Source organism: Leptodactylus fuscus, chromosome 5 (assembly GCF_031893055.1).
Source record: "Leptodactylus fuscus isolate aLepFus1 chromosome 5, aLepFus1.hap2, whole genome shotgun sequence".
Lineage (NCBI taxonomy): Eukaryota > Metazoa > Chordata > Amphibia > Anura > Leptodactylidae > Leptodactylus > Leptodactylus fuscus.
In genome coordinates this window covers 6988002-7010189 of record NC_134269.1, presented here as the reverse complement: position 1 = coordinate 7010189, position 22188 = coordinate 6988002, and the positions used below count along the sequence as shown (strand labels likewise).

At 49.2% G+C, this 22188-nt stretch overlaps 1 long non-coding RNA gene across 1 annotated transcript in view; it reads right to left on the bottom strand.

Annotated features, from left to right (window-relative positions):
* LOC142202338 (uncharacterized) overlaps positions 1-21428 on the bottom strand; it is a 150650-nt gene extending 129222 nt beyond the window's left edge. The window contains exons 1-2 of the long non-coding RNA XR_012716075.1: positions 21397-21428; positions 20054-20076 (exon numbers count right to left, since the gene is read on the bottom strand). This is a non-coding gene — a long non-coding RNA (uncharacterized LOC142202338). The remainder of the gene's footprint in view (positions 1-20053; positions 20077-21396) is intronic.
* Between the last annotated feature and the right edge of the window lie 760 nt (positions 21429-22188).

Genomic DNA, 22188 nt, shown 5'->3' with positions numbered 1-22188 from the left:
TGTCTGAACACTGTATAAGCAATGCCGCCCCTGCTGCCTCTTGTGTCACCCCCTCTACCTCATAGATTGTAAGCTCTTTTGAGCAGGGCCCTCAGTCCCATTGTTTGAAATGACGTTCTTTGTTATGTATGTCTGTATCTGAACCCTATAAATTGTACAGTGCTGCAGAATATGTTGGCGCTATATAAATAAAATGTATTATTATTACTATGTATAGACACTTTGTCCATTTGAATTTTGTGCCAGAGAAGGTGTCTCGTGACACTATGATGTCATAGTACAGGGATAGTATACAAATTGGTGGCAGTGGGTGAAAAATATAATGGGGCTATACCATTTTTTTGCCCACTGCCACAATTGTTTTCACAGCGATAGATCATAGTGCACCCAATGTCTCTAATGGTGGTCTCTCCTATCGCTCCTTCAGAACCTGTGGATGAATTTTATCAGGACCCGTTGACTTGTCTAGTTTACTGTTTTTAAGACACGTCTGAGCTTTTTTGTGGGTAAGGCAGGTATCATTTAATGGGGAATTTACATTATCTCTCATGATGTAAACCCTCATTGCATTTTCCTATGTAAATGTAGAGGAGAAGGCATTCATGGATTATATTTCCTCATCCTCCTCCACCATTACTCCCAGATTACTTTCGAGGGAACACGCAATCTCATACTGTTTACTGTTCCAACAAGAGGATATTCATTCACTTTCAATAAAATCTTATCTCTGGTGAATGCTGCTGTTATTCCAATGATTAACAAAGTCATCTATACCTTACAAGATGTACCAGAAGGGAGGCTAGAACTGAGAGGGGAAAAGGAATGGGGTAAGTGGAAGAGGGAAACAGAGAGGGACAGAGGGGAAACACAAAGAAAACATGAGAGAATAAAACAGAGGGGAGACCTAGGGCAAGCAGACATAGTACATAAACAATTAGGCTGTAGGCAAGAGATCATATATAGAGATGAGCGAACAGTGTTCTATTAAACAAGTTTGATCGGATATCAGGCTGTTCGCTGTTCGCTGTTCCACCACGTGGAAAACTCAAAAAAAAATTGTATCCCCTTCCACCTTCCCTGGTGCTTTTTTTGCACCAATAACAGCGCAGGGGAGGTGGGACAGGAACTACGACAACGGGGGCATTGAAAAAAATCGGAAAAAGTCATTGGCTGCCGAAATCAGGTGACCTCCATTTTAGACGAATAGTGGATTTCAAATCCGGGTCATATGAGAATGTGAACTTTGTGACTATGAGACAGGGATAGCTGTACAGGCAGGGATAGCTAGGGATAACCTTTATTTAGGGGGGAATGTTATTAAAAATAACTTTTTGGGGCTCTATCGGGTGTGTAATTGTGATTTTTGTGAGATAAACTTTTTCCCATAGGAATGCATTGGCCAGCGCTGATTGGCCACAGAGTACAGAATTCGACCAATCAGCGCTGGCTCTGCTGGAGGAGGCGGAGTCTAAGATCGCTCCACACCAGTCTCCATTCTGGTCCGACCTTAGACTCCGCCTCCTACAGCAGAGCCAGCGCTGATTGGCCGAATTCCGTACTCTGGCCAATCAGCGCTGGCCAATGCATTCTATTAGCGTGATGAAGCAGAGCTGAGTGTGCATAAGGGTTCAAGTTCTGCTACATCAGAGCCGAGGGTGCGCTTGAACCCTTGTGCACACTCGGCTCTGCTACATCAGAGCCGAGGGTGCTCTTGAACCCTTGTGCACACTCGGCTCTGCTACATCAGAGCCGAGTGTGCGCTTGAACCCTTGTGCGCACTCAGCTCTGCTTCATCACGCTAATAGAATGCATTGGCCAGCGCTGATTGAAGCAGAGCTGAATGTGTGTGCTTAGCTCAACTACTCCACTGGCGTAGTTGAGCTAAGCACACACATTCAGCTCTGCTTCATCACGCTAATAGAATGCAATAGAATGCATTGGTCAGCGCTGATTGGCCAGAGTACGGAATTCGGCCAATCAGCGATGTCTCTGCTGGAGGAGGCGGAGTCTAAGGTCGGACCAGAATGGAGACTGGTGTGGAGCGATCTTAGACTCCGCCTCCTCCAGCAGAGCCAGCGCTGATTGGTCGAATTCTGTACTCTGTGGCCAATCAGCGCTGGCCAATGCATTCCTATGGGAAAAAGTTAGCTTGCGACAATCGCAAGCTGACAAAGATTTCCATGTAATAAAATGATTTATATGCCCCCAGACATTCTTCCCCTGCTGTCCCAGTGTCATTCCAGGGTGTTGGCATCATTTCCTGGGGTGTCATAGTGGACCTGGTGACCCTCCTGAGATGGATTTGGGATTCCCCTTAACGAGTATATGTTCCCCATAGACTATAATGGGGTTCGAAACCCGTTCGAACAGTCGAACAGCCTTAAGGGTTTTTTCCTCACCCAACGAACCGAGTCACACAGCTTGTTTGGTGCCATACTGCCACTCATATTGCCACAGCTAACACCACTTAGTCAGACCTGTCCTGGCCTGGTCCATCAGATATCACTATAACTCTTTGCTACTGCTACAGTGTTGGCCTAAAAATAAAGAAAGAAATCATGTTGCATCATCTGCAACAGATGTCATAGTCTATTTGAAGCCAATTATAAAAAACTTTTATAGAAATGAATAGTATAGATTAATATATGAAACTTTTTAATACTAAATAATTATGATTTCTTCCCCACTTTCCAGGGAGTTACTTTCTCCATATTAGTCTCTGAAGAGAGGAGCGGTGTAGAAAAGACACTCAAATAATTGCTGCTGTTACACTCTGCTATTCCTAGCTTTTTGACAATACTAGGTTGTAGATAAGAGGTTATTAGTACACAGAATGAGACAAAAAAACTCCTCTTAGAGTTGTATGTATGAGGCTGAATGCTGAGAAGGATATAATCTAAACAAGTAGATTGTAGATACGGAAAAGGAGAACCATCTAATAAATGGAGAAGAAAACAGAAATCCTTAATGAGATATGTGACAATTTTTTATTTTTTTTATTTTTTTTTTTATATTTGAATGCATTATTCATCTGATAGGATGTTTGTAACTGGAGGAACACTTTAGCTATTGTGCTTTGCCCCAGTTTTAAATCTCCCAGATTAAAGCTAAGGAAACAAAGGGAAAAAAAAAAAGGGATATTGGATGGAGCCAAGAAAAGTCAAGGATGAGTTAAAAAAGCTTTATTGGTTCCAAATCGACAGGAAATGGCTACACGTTTCGACGCCGGTCCAGCGTCTTCCTCAGGTCTTTCTAAAGCTGGGATAAGGTGATTTGTCATCTGACACTCTTCTCTGAGACTGCTATGCCGCTGTTCTTTTGCCCTTTTGGATGCAAAGAAGTAGAGGAAGCCATACAGACCACAGATCGTAAGAAACATAACCTTGCCTCTCTTCTACTAGTTCAGTGCCAGTGTGTCAGTCTTCACTGTATTTTATTTCTTGCATTATATTTATGGACCTTATAGTCCTCAGTGGTGGTCAGGTTCTCTTCTCATGAGATACCCACCACAGAGCAACCCTTTACAACTACCTCATGGTCGCTCTATATTGAGAAGAGACCCTGACCACCACTGAGGTTGCTTGGTACACCATCATATTGCAAAATGTCCAGTTTATTTGTAAAATTTGCAAAACATTCGTATACTAGGACTAGAGATGAGCGAGTACTGTTCGGATCAGCCGATCCAAACAGCACGCTCGCATAGAATTGAATGGACGTAGCCGGCACGCGGGGGGGTTAAGAGGCCGGCCGCCGTCAAAGCGGAAGTACCGGGTGCTTCCATTCATTTCTATGGAGCGTGCTGTTGGGATCAGCTGATCTGAACAGTACTCGCTCATCTTTAACTAGGACTAATAACTTGCTCTCTGTTCCCTAAGACCACATTGTTTTTGTGATCTGTTCACTTGGTTCATTGCTGTCACAGGGTCTAAAGCAAAGGGAACTGTACCATGTAGTGTCACGGGGTGACTAATGCTATACAGTCTCAGAACACTTCTCACTGACAAGTGTGTAATAGCAGTGGTAAAAGATGTTTCTGTAATGAAAAATTCTATTGTAGTAATTCTTTTTGACCACAAGATGCCGCTGTGTTAGGTAAAGGAAAAACCAGGAAGTGACGAGTTCAGGAAGTGGACTGCTGTAGTGGGGGAGAAGAAGCTGGCTGTGAGCAGTGAGAGATCTGAGGGACAATCCATTGCCATCCGCTGCCCTGCAACGCTTGTTTCAGGCCAGGGCCAGCTCTGGAGAAGCCCGAACCTGTTGCTGGTTCCCATGTCAGGAGAGTTGGAGACGATTGCTGTGCAGACGCCGCGGAGCGGATGACAAGAAGGACCAGCCCTTGTGACACCGTGTTCCAGTTGCCTGGAGGCAAAGAAATTCCTGTTTCCTTCGAAAAGTCCATCTGACTGTTCGCCCCCTTGCTAACCCGGGTAAGCGGAGCTCCGATTCACCTTTCATAAGGGTGAATAGTGTATACACGCAGTAAATAGTTTTTTTTTTTTGTTTTTTTTTGGCGCCAAAAACCTAGCATAGACTGGTTCCGGCCATTTTGCTTTAAAGCGAGTTCTATCTAAACGGAGATACAGCACGTGTTGTCCTGCTATTCAAAAGAGACACTATATCCTGGATTATAGTACCAGAAGTACATCATAAGAGGAGTTATTTGTTTCACTAAGACTTGTGCAGCTAAGCACCAACTTCTGATAAAACAAAACCGGTTGCTGAAGTCCTCCCTGCAGGGTTGGGGTAGTGTGTTGAAATGTGGATATTGGGGAGTGGGTAAGTTAAATAGTAAACTGTGATATTGTTAACCCCAGTGTGACACCGCAGGTGATCTTCCTCTGCATACTTACATTGTTTTGTTAGCTTGGTATTAATAGGTAAATTGCAGCTGCTATATATATGTAGCCGCTAGTTAAAGGCATAGTTCACTAGTTCTGACATATTAGGTCACGGTGCAGTGTCACTCAGGGGTCTCAGCCCTCGGCTGAGTGTCTTGTAATTATTGATTTCATCAGGCCTGTTAGCCTGGAGTTCACCCCAAAAGGGTATAGAGTAAAATTTATATTTCTTACTTCGTGTCTGGTGTGGTTGTGCCTGTCCGTGGAACCGCTGTATCCTAAAAGTTCCTGCAAGAGCCCCGGTAGCCAGTCGGCTGCCGTGTCTTTCCCTTCCTCCTCCCCCCTTACATTTTTGGCGTAGTCGGTAGGATACGGTGCCACCATGGACATGGACAACGCATCTGGGGACGCGCCCTTGGTGGACGCGGACCGTGTGCCTAATGGCGGGGTGGCTGTAGGTGCTGTCCTCCCGCCTGTTGCACCTACCCTTGCACCGACAGCCCCAGTCAGGTGTTTACCAGCAGGTGCCATCTTAAACCAACTGACTAAATTTGACGGACATAACATGTTGCTGACCGATTGGACTGAACGACTGAGGAGTGCGATTAAACTGTGTAATCTAGCCCCCGAACTCCAACCGGAGGTAGCGATAAATGCTCTGGAAGGGAATGCCCGACGGACAATCACATTACTGCCAGAGTCCCAGAGGAGTACGGTGACAGACATAGTAAACAGGTTGGAGAAGGTTTACGGGAACCGTGCCCCGTCAGTTGATTTACTTGCCCGGTTTGTTAATCGGAGACAGAGGGAGGGGGAGACCGTCCCTGAGTATGCTAATGAACTACAGGGGTTGTTAGCTGATGTCCGGAGGGCCGAATCCCACGCCCAGCGTGCCCCTGAGGAAGATGATGAGCTGTTGAGGGACTATTTTATTCGGGGATTATGTTTGAGTACGGTGAGGCGGGAACTACAGAACCGCGTGCTGGCGGACAAGACCCTGACCTTTGTCCAGATTCTGGAGGAGACCATCGCCAGGACTCAAATGGAGGAGCCAGAGGTGGGTCAGGTCGCCATGCAGAGAGCTGGAAGGGTGATGACCAATGCTGTAGGGGGTGAGACAGAGGCCCAGATGAGAGAAATGCAGCGTACTATAGATGCGCTAACCCAACAATTGAGCCAGGTGCAGAGTAGGGTACAGACTCCTGCTGCTGGGAACCCGTTACCAACTCCCTCAGACGGGCCCCCATGTCAATGCTCAGCAAGACCCCCCATGTGGCAAACAGAGGAACCACAGGGAAGGCCATCTCCATCACGGCCGTGGTATCGCTCTCCTCCTGACCCCCAACTGCGACAAAGGCCACCACCTCGGGAGTGGGACTATAGCAATGTTCAATGTTGGCAATGTCAAGAGTTCGGGCATATCTCAAGGAACTGCCCAGGACCGAGAAGGGCCAGGCCAAGCAACTCACCGCCGTTAAACGGGAGACCTCCGCGGTAAGAGGGCGCACTGCGGGGGTATCAGGGGGCCCAAGTCCTCCAAAAAGCCCACATGATTTGATCGCAAAAAGCCCCGTGCTGGAAGTGAGTTTTGAGGGAAAGAAGGTCCCCTGCCTAGTGGATACGGGTTCTGAAGTGACAACAATGCCCTTAGACTATTTTGAACGGCATCATGGCCACCTTATGCGACCAAACACCGGAATGGTTATCCGACTGAGAGCGGCAGATAATGGAACTATCCCTGTACATGGGGTAGTCTGGATGCGGCTTCGGGCCTGTGGCCAAGAATTAGGAGTCAAGGGAGTTATCCTTGTCAAGTCTACCTACTTGCCGGAGGTCCCGGTGATTCTAGGCATGAATGTGTTGCGAGACCTGAACCACGTGCTTTTCACCAAGAAAGGACCGGAGTACTGGAAGCGGACTACGGCACATAGGCCAACACAGCAAGTTTTCCGGCAAATTGTCCAGACTTGCCGAATCCAGAAGGGACTCCCTGAAAACCACCGGCTGGGGGCGGTGTATACCCCGAATGGTGCGCCCGTAAAAATACCTCCCCGGCAGGAACGGACATTGATGTTGCCTGTGGGGACCAATCTGAATGTGGACGGATTGGATGTCGAGCTGGAACCGGTAGAGCGGTGTGAAGAGATAACTGGTGTGATGTTTGGGCGAGTGGTGGCCACAGTCCGAAACGGGCGAGTGCCGGTGCGGTGCGTGAATCTACAGGATCATGAAGTGACCCTACCAAGGAGAGTCAAGGTCGCCAGAGTCTTCCTACACCAGGGTGAGACAGCCCGGAGAAGACCCTTTACTCTTAGGGAAGAGAGAGGGGACGTTTGGACCTTGGCGGTACAGATGGATCAACCTGAAAAACCCACGCCCGAGTGGAATGGGAGGAAGATCCTGGAAATGATGGGAATAAACCGTCCCTCTTTGAGTCCAGACCAAGTACGGCTAGTGGAAGAGACCCTATGGGAGTTCCAAGCTGCATTTTCTAGGCATGACGAAGACTTTGGCTGTACGTCTGCTATCGAGCACCGAATACCGACTGGAAACACGGCCCCAATCCGTGAAAGGTATCGACAGATCCCACCAAACATGTACCAAGAAGTGAAAGAGATGTTACATCAAATGTTGGATAATGGCGTGGTACAACCAAGTCAGAGTCCGTGGGCTGCCCCGGTGGTGCTGGTCCGAAAAAAAGACGGCACCCTACGCTTCTGTGTCGACTACCGGAAGCTGAACGCACAGACAGTGAGAGACTCTTATCCCTTGCCGCGGATCGAGGAATCCTTATCCGCATTGGGAAAGGCGAAATACTTCTCATCCCTAGACCTGGCGAGCGGATACTGGCAAGTGCCAATGGCAGCAGAAGACAGACAGAAAACGGCGTTCATCTTGCCGATGGGCTTGTATGAGTTCAGAAGGATGCCCTTTGGATTGTCCAATGCCCCCGGCACATTCCAAAGACTTATGGAGTATTGTCTTGGTGACCTAAACTTTGAGTCGGTGCTCATCTATCTGGACGATATTGTGGTCTTCGGATCGTCCTTCGAACAACATCTTCAGAGGCTGAGACAAGTCCTGAAGCGCCTGATGGAGCATGGGCTCAAGGTCAAGCCCAAGAAGTGCCAGCTGTTCCAGACACAGATTGAGTACCTGGGGCATATTGTCTCTGCTGAGGGGGTGCAACCGGCAAGCAGCAAGGTGGAAGCGGTACAACGCTGGCCTGTCCCAAGAACCCTCAGGGAACTTCGCGCATTCTTGGGCCTAGCTGGATATTACCGGCGCTTCATAAGAAATTTTTCAAAGAAGGCAGGACCGCTGAACGAATTGCTGAGGGGGACCTCCCGGGGGCCAAAGAACCAGCCCATTCCATGGGGAGAGAAACAACAACAGGCGTTCGAGGAGTTGAAGGAAGCCCTGACGAGTGCACCAATACTCGCCTATGCGCAGTTTGACAAGCCCTTCATGTTATACACAGATGGGAGTCTCCATGGCCTAGGTGCGGTGCTCGCCCAAGAACAAGATGGCCGTGAGAGGGTCATAGCCTATGGAAGCCGGTCCCTGAGGGAGACAGAGAGGAACTTTGACAACTATAGTTCATTCAAGCTGGAACTACTGGCCCTAGTGTGGGCCATGACGGAGAAATTCTCAGAATACTTGACAGGAGCGGAAGTGACTGTTATGACCGACAACAATCCCTTGGCGCACCTAGACAATGCAAAGTTGGGTGCTTTGGAGCAGCGATGGATGGCCAGGTTGTCCAGGTACAAGTACAAGATCAAGTACCGATCCGGTAGAGAAAATGCAAATGCGGATGCCCTGTCTCGAGTGACGCCGGATGACTCCGGACGAGATAAGGATGGAGAGTTGGAAGACTCAGAGGTTCCCCACTTGGGTAGAATACCCTTGTTTGTGATACTGGCACGGACAAGTGGGGTGGTGACAGACCGACCAGTGTTGCTTGGGAAAACCCATGGAGATTGGGTATATGCTCAGAATGATGACGTGACCCTAAGAAAGATCAAGCAGTGGGTGATGGCAAAGGAGTGGCCTACCCCGATGGAGCGCAAACGCTTGCCACCTATGGGGGCAAGAGTAATGCAACAGTGGGATAGACTGAAGTGTGAGAATGGGTTACTGTACCGTAAAGTATATTTAGAGACTGAGTTGGAGGTGAGATGGCAACTAGTAATACCAAGTACCAGTGCCAGGGAAGTTGCCCGTGAGGCTCATGTGAGAGGGGCCCACTTTGGTCCTGATAAAACGTTCAAGTGGCTCCAGCGATTTGTCTATTGTCCTGGTCTTGAGCAGACAGTGCAGGACGTGTGCCAAGCCTGCAGGGCCTGTGAGCTCGCTAAACCCCCAGAACAAAGGGCCCCCACTCAGACGATTAGGACCACTGCGCCGTTGGAGGTGCTGATGATTGATTATGTCCTGATAGGACACTCCAACAGCGGACATCAGTACTGTTTGGTAATGACCGATCACTTTACCAAGTTTGCAGTAGCAGTAGCTACGAAAGATCAGACTGCCGAATCTGCCGCCAGGGCTGTGTGTAAGCACTTCATCCAAGTGTATGGGTGCCCCACTCGTATTCACTCAGATCAGGGGGCATGTTTTCAGGGGCGGCTCATGTCGGAGTTGTATCGGGTGTATGGTATCCACAGATCCCGGACGACTCCTTATCACCCAGAGGGGAATGGGGCCTGTGAGCGATTCAATCGCACCCTCCTTCAGATGTTGCGAACGTTGGAGAAAGATCAAAAAGCTCGGTGGCCAGAGAGCTTAGCTGAGTTGCTCTGGGCCTATAATAATCGGGTCCATAGTACCACCGGCTACACGCCATACCTGATGCTGTTTGGGCATCCCGGACGGGAGATTGAAGAATTGAACTTGACAAATCCTGAGAGAGAGGGCGCTCGCTCGCCCGATGACTGGGTAGAACTACACCGTCGAAAACTGCAGACCATACACCGATTGGTGATTGACAAAACCCGACTGTCCAGTCACCCAGACAAGACCCCGGTTCAACATGAACCCTTCCAACCTGGGGACAGGGTGTTAGTAAGGGCCAAGAGACCCTCAGGAAAGTTGGATGATCGGTGGGAGGCAATGCCATATCGAGTAAAACGAAGGGTCATCCCTGACGGACCAGTGTATGAGATAGAGCCTGAAAGGGGTGAAGGAGTTACCCGGACTCTTCACCGTAATATGCTCAGACCTTGTAATTCAGAGACTCCCACAACAGAGACTGAGGTGTCTCGGTTGAATCCAACAGCCCCAACCTTCACACCTGCTGCACAGATTGATCCCGATGAGTGGTGGGATGTACCAGTTCCCATGTCTGAAACGGTTCCAGCCGTGGTGATCTTACCTCCACGGGAGGGGACGACACTAATGGCTGCCCCTGTACAGGAACCTGAGCCGACCTGTGGGAACGAAGTGACTGACGCCCCGACTTTACGCAGAACGCCAAGGTCTAATGCTGGGGTTCCCCCACAGCGATACGCCCAGGATGAGTTTGTCTGGGGAGGTCTGTCGAGGACGCCGACCTCTAGTGGGGTGGTGTGTCACGGGGTGACTAATGCTATACAGTCTCAGAACACTTCTCACTGACAAGTGTGTAATAGCAGTGGTAAAAGATGTTTCTGTAATGAAAAATTCTATTGTAGTAATTCTTTTTGACCACAAGATGCCGCTGTGTTAGGTAAAGGAAAAACCAGGAAGTGACGAGTTCAGGAAGTGGACTGCTGTAGTGGGGGAGAAGAAGCTGGCTGTGAGCAGTGAGAGATCTGAGGGACAATCCATTGCCATCCGCTGCCCTGCAACGCTTGTTTCAGGCCAGGGCCAGCTCTGGAGAAGCCCGAACCTGTTGCTGGTTCCCATGTCAGGAGAGTTGGAGACGATTGCTGTGCAGACGCCGCGGAGCGGATGACAAGAAGGACCAGCCCTTGTGACACCGTGTTCCAGTTGCCTGGAGGCAAAGAAATTCCTGTTTCCTTCGAAAAGTCCATCTGACTGTTCGCCCCCTTGCTAACCCGGGTAAGCGGAGCTCCGATTCACCTTTCATAAGGGTGAATAGTGTATACACGCAGTAAATAGTTTTTTTTTTTTGTTTTTTTTTGGCGCCAAAAACCTAGCATAGACTGGTTCCGGCCATTTTGCTTTAAAGCGAGTTCTATCTAAACGGAGATACAGCACGTGTTGTCCTGCTATTCAAAAGAGACACTATATCCTGGATTATAGTACCAGAAGTACATCATAAGAGGAGTTATTTGTTTCACTAAGACTTGTGCAGCTAAGCACCAACTTCTGATAAAACAAAACCGGTTGCTGAAGTCCTCCCTGCAGGGTTGGGGTAGTGTGTTGAAATGTGGATATTGGGGAGTGGGTAAGTTAAATAGTAAACTGTGATATTGTTAACCCCAGTGTGACACCGCAGGTGATCTTCCTCTGCATACTTACATTGTTTTGTTAGCTTGGTATTAATAGGTAAATTGCAGCTGCTATATATATGTAGCCGCTAGTTAAAGGCATAGTTCACTAGTTCTGACATATTAGGTCACGGTGCAGTGTCACTCAGGGGTCTCAGCCCTCGGCTGAGTGTCTTGTAATTATTGATTTCATCAGGCCTGTTAGCCTGGAGTTCACCCCAAAAGGGTATAGAGTAAAATTTATATTTCTTACTTCGTGTCTGGTGTGGTTGTGCCTGTCCGTGGAACCGCTGTATCCTAAAAGTTCCTGCAAGAGCCCCGGTAGCCAGTCGGCTGCCGTGTCTTTCCCTTCCTCCTCCCCCCTTACAGTAGCAGGGTTGCTGTTGGCCGTTGGGTGGTTTCCCCTCTGCTGTAGCGGTGGTGTTCATCCTGCAGTAACACCCCCAAAGGAGTAAGCACCCACTTACCAAAGAAGATTACCATGGAATTGTTGGTGGGCACTTCAGTTTGATGGAAATATATAGTAAGAATAAGACCCTGGCAACATTGCTAACTACAATCTGAAGGACAATGGACACATGGATTCTAAGGATTCTAAGGACAACCTTCCCTTCCAACCCATCATTAGAGATCAAACACTTTCTTAGTGGATTTTCTCATCTAATTTTCTTCTCCTCATCATCTTCTCCTTTTCCTTCCTGTCCTTTTACTTATTTTCTTTCTTCTGTCCCATTTACAGGAGACCTTTAGATATAACTTCACAGCACTCACAGAATCTCTTCTCTTGAGGTTCCACGATCTCTGATTTGGAGGTCCTCTTTATACGTCTTCTCACAGCAGTATACTCAGCAAGCATAGTAGGAAATCTTCTGATTATCATTAGAGATGAGCGAACACTAAAATGTTCGAGGTTCGAAATTCGATTCGAACAGCCGCTCACTGTTTGTGTGTTCGAACGGGTTTCAAACCCCATTATAGTCTATGGGGAACATATACTCGTTAAGGGGGAAACCCAAATCCGTCTCTGGAGGGTCACCAAGTCCACTATGACACCACAGGAAATGATGCCAACACCTCTGGAATGACACTGGGACAGCAGGGGAAGCATGTCTGGGGGCATCTAACACACCAAAGACCCTCTATTACCCCAACATCACAGCCTAACAACTACACACTTTACACACTCAATACCACCTCTCTGACAGTAGGAAAACACCTTGAAACATGTGTATTTGGCACTTGGAGTGAGGAGAGCTTGTCACCAGCAGTGAATTTGGCCCTTGTAGTAAGTTGAGGTTGGCACCAGCATTTGTTTTGGAAATCAGGGTGGATTGAGCCTCTAACCAGCAGAGTTTGGGCAAATTCATGGTGGAGGGAGCCTCTAAAAACCCCAGTTAGGCCAAATTCATGGTGGAGGGAGCCTCTAAACAGCCCAGTTTGGACCAATTCATGGTGGAGGGAGCCTCTAAAAACCCCAGTTTGGACCAATTCATGGTGGAGGGAGCCTCTAACCACCCCAGTTTGGGCAAATTCATGGTGGAGGGAGCCTCTAAAAACCCCAGTTTGGACCAATTCATGGTGGAGGGAGCCTCTAAAAACCCCAGTTTGGACCAATTCATGGTGGAGGGAGCCTCTAACCACCCCAGTTTGGGCAAATTCATGGTGGAGGGAGCCTCTAAAAACCCCAGTTTGGGCAAATTCATGGTGGAGGGAGCCTCTAAACAGCCCAGTTTGGGCAAATTCATGGTGGAGGGAGCCTCTAAAAACCCCAGTTTGGACCAATTCATGGTGGAGGGAGCCTCTAAACAGCCCAGTTTGGACCAATTCATGGTGGAGGGAGCCTCTAACCACCCCAGTTTGGGCAAATTCATGGTGGAGGGAGCCTCTAAAAACACCAGTTTGGACCAATTCATGGTGGAGGGAGCCTCTAAAAACCCCAGTTTGGACCAATTCATGGTGGAGTGAGCCTCTAAACAGCCCAGTTTGGGCAAATTCATGGTGGAGGGAGCCTCTAAACAGCCCAGTTTGGGCAAATTCATGGTGGAGGGAGCCTCTAAAAACCCCAGTTTGGACCAATTCATGGTAGAGGGAGCCTCTAAAAACCCCAGTTTGGACCAATTCATGGTGGAGGGAGCCTCTAAACAGCCCAGTTTGGGCAAATTCATGGTGGAGGGAGCCTCTAAACAGCCCAGTTTGGGCAAATTCATGGTGGAGGGAGCCTCTAAAAACCCCAGTTTGGACCAATTCATGGTGGAGGGAGCCTCTAAACAGCCCAGTTTGGACCAATTCATGGTGGAGGGAGCCTCTAACCACCCCAGTTTGGGCAAATTCATGGTGGAGGGAGCCTCTAAAAACCCCAGTTTGGACCAATTCATGGTGGAGGGAGCCTCTAAAAACCCCAGTTTGGACCAATTCATGGTGGAGTGAGCCTCTAAACAGCCCAGTTTGGGCAAATTCATGGTGGAGGGAGCCTCTAAAAACCCCAGTTTGGACCAATTCATGGTGGAGGGAGCCTCTAAAAACCCCAGTTAGGCCAAATTCATGGTGGAGGGAGCCTCTAAACAGCCCAGTTTGGACCAATTCATGGTAGAGGGAGCCTCTAACCAGCAGAGTTGTGGGAAATCAGGGTGGAGGGAGCCTCTAACCAGCAGAGTTGGTGGAAATCAGGGTGGAGGGAGCCTCTAACCAGCAGAGTTGGGGGAAATCAGGGTGGAGGGAGCCTAGTATTAGCAGAATTGTGCAAGGCTTATGGTGGATGAGTATGAGGATGCGGAGGAATTGGAGAGGTTGAGCACAGACATGGAGTTTCATGTTGGGGTGCTTTACACAGGTGGGCACAAAAATGAAGGCTCTATCCAGTGGTGGTTCATTTTTATCAAAGTGAGCCGGTCGGCACTCTCAGCTGACAGACGGGTGCGCTTGTCAGTGATGATGCCACCGGCTGCACTGAACACCCTCTCAGATAGGACGCTGGCGGCAGGACAGGACAGCACCTCCAAGGCATATAGGGCTCGTTCAAGCCACAGGTCCAACTTCGACACCCAATACGTGTAGGGCGCAGAGGGGTTGGAGAGGACAGGGCTGTGGTCGGAAAGGTATTCCCGCAACATGTGCCTATACTTCTCACGCCTGGTGACACTAGGACCCTCCGTGGCGGTACTTTGGCGAGGGGGTGCCATCAAGGTGTCCCAGACCTTAGACAGTGTGCCCCTCGTTTGTGTGGACCGGTGAGAACTTGGTCGCCTACTGGAGGAACTGCCCTCCCTGCCGCCAACGTCACATGCTGGAAACATCTCCATCATATTCTGCACCAATTGCTTGTGGCAAGCATTGATGCGATTGGCCCTCCCCTGTACCGGAATAAAAGAGGAGATGTTGTTTTTATACCGGGGGTCAAGGATAGCAAAGATCCAGTACTGGTTGTCCTCCATGATTTTGACAATACGCTTGTCGGTTGTAAAGCACCCCAACATGAACTCAGCCATGTCTGCCACAGTGTTAGTTGGCATGACTCCTCTGGCCCCACCGGAAAGTTCAATCTCCATTTCCTCCTCATCGTCCATGTCTACCCATCCGCGCTGCAACAATGGGACGATTCGAAGTTGCCCGGAAGCCTCCTGTATCACCATCACATCATCGGACAACTCTTCTTCCTCCTCCTCCTCCTCCATTAAACGCGATGAAGCGGACAGATGTGTGGACCTACTCTCCAGCTGTGACGGATCGGATGCTATCCCTGACTCCTCTGTGTGATCTGAGTTATCCCTGATGTCAATCAGGGATTCTCTCAGAACACACAAGAGCGGGATTGTAAGGCTCACCATCGCATCCTCAGAGCTCACCCTCCTTGTGGACTCCTCAAACACCCGTAGGATGTCACAAAGGTCTCTCATCCATGGCCACTCATGGATGAGAAACTGAGGCAGCTGACTTTGTGGCACCCTAGGGTTTTGTAGCTGGTATTCCATCAAAGGTCTCTGCTGCTCAACCACTCTATTCAACATCTGAAACGTTGAGTTCCAGCGTGTGGGGACGTCGCACAAAAGCCGGTGTTGTGGCACATGCAGGCGTTGCTGGAGAGATTTTAAGCTAGCAGCGGCTACTGTCGACTTGCGAAAGTGGGCGCACATGCGCCGCACTTTCACCAGTAGCTCTGGAACATTGGGGTAGCTCTTTAGGAAACGTTGCACCACTAGGTTGAAGACGTGGGCCAGGCATGGAACATGTTGGAGTCCGGCAAGCTCCAGAGCTGCTACCAGGTTCCGGCCGTTATCACAAACGACCATGCCTGGGCCCAGGTGCAGCGGCTCAAACCATATTGCCGTCTCATCGAGGAGGGCATCCCTCACCTCGGAGGCAGTGTGCTGTCTGTCCCCCAAGCTGATCAGCTTCAGCACGGCCTGCTGACATCTACCAACGCCAGTGCTGCAACGTTTCCAACTCGTAGCTGGGGTCAATCTAACAGCGGAGGAGGAGGCGGTGGCGGAGGAGGAGGCGGTGGAGGAAGAGGAGGAGGGGGTGTTCTTCTCGTGTCCCTGCCAGGAATGTTAGGCGGGGAGACGAGGTACACCGGGCCAGTTTGGGAAGCAGTCCCAGCCTCAACTACATTCACCCAGTGTGCCGTCAGTGAAATGTAGCGTCCCTGTCCGCATGCACTTGTCCACGCGTCGGTGGTCAAGTGGACCTTTGTGCAAAGCGCGGAACTAAGGGCCCGCCTGATGTTGAGTGACACGTGCTGGTGCAAGGCGGGGACGGCACACCGGGAGAAGTAGTGACGGCTAGGGACGGCATAGCGAGGTGCCGCAGTTGCCATCAGGTCCAGGAAGGCGGGAGTTTCAACAAGCCGGAACGCCAACATCTCCTGGGCCAGCAGTTTAGCGATGTTGTCGTTCAAGGCTTGCGCGTGTGGGTGGTTAGCGGTGTATGTCTGCCGCCGCTCCAATGTTTGAGAGATGGTGGGTTGTTGTAAAAAAGCGCCTGATGGTGCCGTTGATGGTGCAGGAGAAGGAGATAAGACAGGAACAGGGGAGGATGAGGAAGAAGTCAACAAAGTGGCGGAGGCAGATGAAGTGGTGTCCTGGCTCGTCCTCTGGAGTGCATCGCCAGCACAGTCAGCAGTGGCAGTGGCAGTGGCAGAGGCAGAGGCAGAGGCAGTCGCAGAGGCAGAGGCAGAGGCGTGAACGGCAGGCGGCCTTTGTCCTGCCGTTGCTGCCTGCCACTGATTCCAGTGCTTGGATTCCAAATGACGGCGCATTGAAGTGGTGGACAGGTTGCTCTTCTCAGAGCCCCTAATCAATTTCGAGAGGCAAATTGTGCAAACAACACTATATCTGTCCTCGGCGCATTCCTTGAAAAAACTCCACACCTTCGAGAAACGTGCCCTCGAGGTGGGAGTTTTTCGGGGCTGGGTACGAACTGGAACATCTTGGGAGATTCCGGGTGTGGCCTGGCTTCGCCTAAGCTGCTGACCTCTGCCTCTGCCTCTAGCTACCCTTTTTGGTGCTGCACCTGCCTCAACATCCACACTAATTTCCCCGCTTGACATCCCCCCTGTCCAGGTCGGGTCAGTGTCCTCATCATCCACCTCTTCCTCTTCCAACTCCTGTCTCATCTCCTCCTCCCGCACAATGCGCAGGTCAACTGGATGCCCTGACGGCAACTGCGTCACATCATCGTCGATGAGGGTGGGTTGCTGGTCATCCACCACCAAATCGAACGGAGATGGAGGAGACTCTAGTGTTTGAGCATCTGGACACAGATGCTCCTCTGTTAGGTTCGTGGAATCGCGACGTGGAGGGGCAGGTTGAGGGACAATGAAAGGAGCGGAGAACAGCTCTGGGGAGCAGGGACATTTGGGGTTATTGTTCTGTGAAGCTTGGGAATTTTGGGAGGAAGGAGGACAAGACTGTTGAGTAATAGGAGGAGAGGAGGCAGAGTCTGACTGGCTGCTGGACAATGTGCTGTAAGCGTTATCCGACAGCCATTGCAAGACCTGTTCCTGGTTCTCGGGCCTACTAAGGTTTGTACCCTGCAGTTTAGTTAATGTGGCAAGCAACCCTGGCCCTGTGGCTTCACTGCTACCTTGCTCCCCAGAACCATTCCCCCGACCTCGCCCACGGCCTCGTCCACGTCCCTTTCCGGGAGCCTTGCGCATTTTGAATTTCCAGTCAGAAACTGGCACTATATAGCAGTAGCAAGAAATGAGGGTATTTGTAAACCCAATATATTCTTTGAATTCCCAGTCAGACAATGGCACTATATACCAGTAGCAATAAATGAGGGTATTTGTAACCCCAATATATTCTTTGAATTCCCAGTCAGACAATGGCACTATATGGCAGTAGCAAGAAATGAGGGTATTTGTAACCCCAATATATTCTTTGAATTCCCAGTCAGACAAAGGCACTATATAGCAGTAGCAAGAAATGAGGGTATTTGTAAACCCAATATATTATTGGAATTCCCAGTCAGACAATGGCACTATATGGCAGTAGCAAGAAATGAGGGTATTTGTAAACCCAATATATTCTTTGAATTCCCTGTCAGACAATGGCACTATATACCAGTAGCAAAAATTGTGGGTGCATGTAACCCCAATATATTCTTGGAATTCCCAGTCAGAAACTGGCACTATATGGCAGTAGCAAGAAATGAGGGTATTTGTAAACCCAATATATTATTGGAATTCCCAGTCAGACAAAGGCACTATATAGCAGTAGCAAGAAATGAGGGTATTTGTAACCCCAATATATTCTTTGAATTCCCAGTCAGAAACTGGCACTATATGGCAGTAGCAAGAAATGAGGGTATTTGTAAACCCAATATATTCTTGGAATTCCCAGTCAGACAATGGCACTATATACCAGTAGCAAAAATTGTGGGTGCACGTAACCCCAATATATTCTTGGAATTCCCAGTCAGAAACTGGCACTATATGGCAGTAGCAAGAAATGAGGGTATTTGCAAACCCAATATATTATTGGAATTCCCAGTCAGACAAAGGCACTATATAACAGTAGCAAGAAATGAGGGTATTTGTAACCCCAATATATTCTTTGAATTCCCAGTCAGACAATGGCACTATATGGCAGTAGCAAAAATAGTGGGTGTATATAGCCCCAATTCTATTGCTAGGGGACTTGCAGGGTATTTCTGAGGTGAAGGTGGGGGGGGGGGGCACACCGTTGGAATGGGGATTTGGGGTGTATATATGGGGTATACGGGAATACACTGTCAGTGTATTCCATTCAGGATGCTGGGAAAGCTGGGTTGCGGCGATTGAGCCCGTCAGTGCCACGTTACACTGACAAGCTTCTCCCTGGAATTTAGCTCTTATAAGAGCTGTTGGTTGTCTTCTCCTTCCTATCCTAGCCTGTCCCTGCCTACCCAGAATCTAAGCCCTAGCTAGCTGGACGGAAACCTCCGTCCCCGGTGAATTGCAAGCTCAGAATGACGCGAAGCTGGGCGTCGCTGTTCTTTTAAATTAGAGGTCACATGTTTTCGACAGCCAATGGGTTTTGCCTACTTTTTTCAACGTCACCGGTGTCGTAGTTCCTGTCCCACCTACCCTGCGCTGTTATTGGAGCAAAAAAGGCGCCAGGGAAGGTGGGAGGGGAATCGAGTAATGGAGCACTTTACCACGCGGTGTTCGATTCGATTCGAACATGCCGAACAGCCTAATATCCGATCGAACATGAGTTTGATAGAACACTGTTCGCTCATCTCTAATTATCATATTGGTTTTCCCCAAAGTACATATTCTTCTGTCACCTGGCCATCCGTGATATCATGATCAGCATTTGCAACAAAAGCTCACTAATGGGGAAATCCTGTACTGGATTACCTGTTAGTGAGTGATCCGGGCAAAGGCACGCAGACCACATGCAGTGGGCCGGACAAATGTCCTTGGTGGGCCGCATTTAGAGGACCCCTGGTTTAGACTGATGACTTGGTCCAGCACTAGTTCTCCAATGAAATAATCCAACCAATAACAGGCTATATAATATAGTAGGGCTTAGTTAGTGTTTATTGGCTTATATTGAATAGGAGACCAATGAACCCTAGCACCCTATGTCTTGGTCCTCCCGTTGCACAAATTGTCCCACATTTTTGGATCTCTGTGAACTAGAGTGCAGGGACTCATACAGGAAAGAAGGGGTTCCTGAACTTAATGTATTACAGTCATATTAAGATCATAAGTGGCCCCTTACATACCAGCCAAATTGCAGAAGCCCCTGCACTCTAATTGGTTTATAGGCTACTCTAAGTCATGCAATGGACAAGGGGTCAGCTTTCACCAACTACAACAACTCCTACTCTTTATATCCTTCAATGCTGAACTGATTCTGGTGCAGTTGTATTTTTTTTCTCTAGCTCCCACTTCCAGAAAATAGAGTGCAGTTAATTTTATTATTATTATTATGAACTCCGTTGTCAGGTGGACATTCCCAGGCTTTCTCCAGTCTAGGACCACCCAGATTACAGTAGAAAGCATAATCAGTGGAGGTGAGATAAAGTATTCCAACTGCAACAGAATCAGTGGAATATCACCTAATGAGGCACACAAAAAATGTGAATTGATGGAGGTGGTGAAAGGTCGTCAATGGTGGAAAACCTACTAGTTACATAGCCTGTTACTATTTCTAATGACTCTGCCAAATGAACCCTATAAACTTAACTTCTTAGGAGCTCTAAAGTGCTCACATGCATATATACAAAGATGACAATATCTCAAATCACTATGACAATGGAGCCCAATTTACAAGGAGAAAACACTGTTCAATTCAGGTGATCCTAACCTACCTGCGGAGCTGGAGTTATATGCTGGTCCTGGTGACACTAACCTATCTATCTGCAGGACTGGGGTGATATGCTGGTCCTGGTGACACTAACCTATCTATCTGCAGGACTGGGGTGATATGCTGGTCCTGGTGACAGTAACCTATCTATCTGCAGGGCTGGGGTAATATGCTGGTCCTGGTGACACTAACCTATCTATCTGCAGGACTGGGGTGATATGCTGGTCCTGGTGACACTAACCTATCTATCTGCAGGACTGGGGTGATATGCTGGATCTGGTGACACTAACCTATCTATCTGCAGGACTGGGGTGATATGCTGGTTCTGGTGACAGTAACCTATCTATCTGCAGGACTGGGGTGATATGCTGGGTCTGGTGACACTAACCTATCTATCTGCAGGACTGGGGTGATATGCTGGATCTGGTGACACTAACCTATCTATCTGCAGGGCTGGGGTGCTATGCTGGATCTGGTGACACTAACCTATCTATCTGCAGGGCTGGGGTGATATGCTGGTTCTGGTGACACTAACCTATCTATCTGCAGGACTGGGGTGATATGCTGGTTCTGGTGACACTAACCTATCTATCTGCAGGACTGTGGTGATATGCTGGATCTGATGACACTAACCTATCTATCTGCAGGGCTTAGGTGATATGCTGGTTCTGGTGACACTAACCTATCTATCTGCAGGGCTGGGGTGATATGCTGGGTCTGGTGACAGTAACCTATCTATCTGCAAGGCTGGGGTGATATGCTGGTTCTGGTGACAGTAACCTATCTATCTGCAGGACTGGGGTAATGTGCTGGCTCTGGTGACAGTAATCTATCTATCTGCAGGGCTGGGGTGATATGCTGGTTCTGGTGACACTAACCTATCTATCTGCAGGGCTGGGGTGATATGCTGATTCTGGTGACAGTAACCTATCTATCTGCAGGGCTGGGGTGATATACTGGTTCTGGTGACAGTAACCTATTTATCTGCAGGGCTGGGATGATATGCTGGTTCTGGTGACAGTAACCTATCTATCTGCAGGGCTGGGGTGATATGCTGGTTCTGGTGACAGTAACCTATCTATCTGCAGGGCTGGGGTGATATGCTGGGTCTGGTGACAGTAACCTATCTATCTGCAAGGCTGGGGTGATATGCTGGTTCTGGTGACAGTAACCTATCTATCTGCAGGACTGGGGTAATGTGCTGGCTCTGGTGACAGTAATCTATCTATCTGCAGGGCTGGGGGTGATATGCTGGGTCTGGTGACACTAGCCTATCTATCTGCAGGGCTGGGGTGATATGCTGGGTCTGGTGACACTAACTTATCTATCTGTAGGGCTGTGGTGATATGCTGGTTCTGGTGACAGTAACCTATCTATCTGTAGGGCTGGGGTGATATGCTGGTTCTGGTGACAGTAACCTATCTATCTGTAGGGCAGGGGTGATATGCTGGTTCTGGTGACGGTAACCTATCTATCTGTAGGGCTGGGGTGTTATGCTGGTTCTGATTACACTAACCTATCTATCTGTAGCGTTGGGGTGATATGCTGGGTCTGGTGACACTAACCTATCTATCTGTAGGGCTGGGGTCAGCGCCGCACCTCCCATGAGGCGACCTGAAGCGACCGCTTCAGGCGGTGCTATGTCAGGGCCCCAGGGAGGGCGGCATTTTTGATTACCTAAGCCAGTCCAGGACAAGCTGTCCTGGACTGGCTTAGCACCGAGTGGTGGATTGGGGAGGCCACTGAAGCAGCACTGCTCCAGCAGCCTCCCCTCACGCTCAGGCAGAGAGCAGGTCCTCTCCGTGCCTGCTCTCTGCCTGCGAACTCCGATAAGCCCCGCCCCTTCGTTTAGCCCCGCCACCTCCGTTCAGCCACGCCCCCTCCGGGGGTGTGTGGCTTTCTGTTGTTCGCCTCGGGCGGCAAAAGGGGCAGGTTCACCCCTGGCTGGGGTGATATGCTGGTTCTGGTGACACTAACCTATCTATCTGCAGGACTGGGGTGATATGCTGGTTCTGGCGCCTGCCTAGTGTGTGGCTGCCTGTGTTTACAGCTGCTACAAACTAAACTGATCTTTCTCTATCCTGTCCTTTTTCTTCACTTTTTTCTATTACT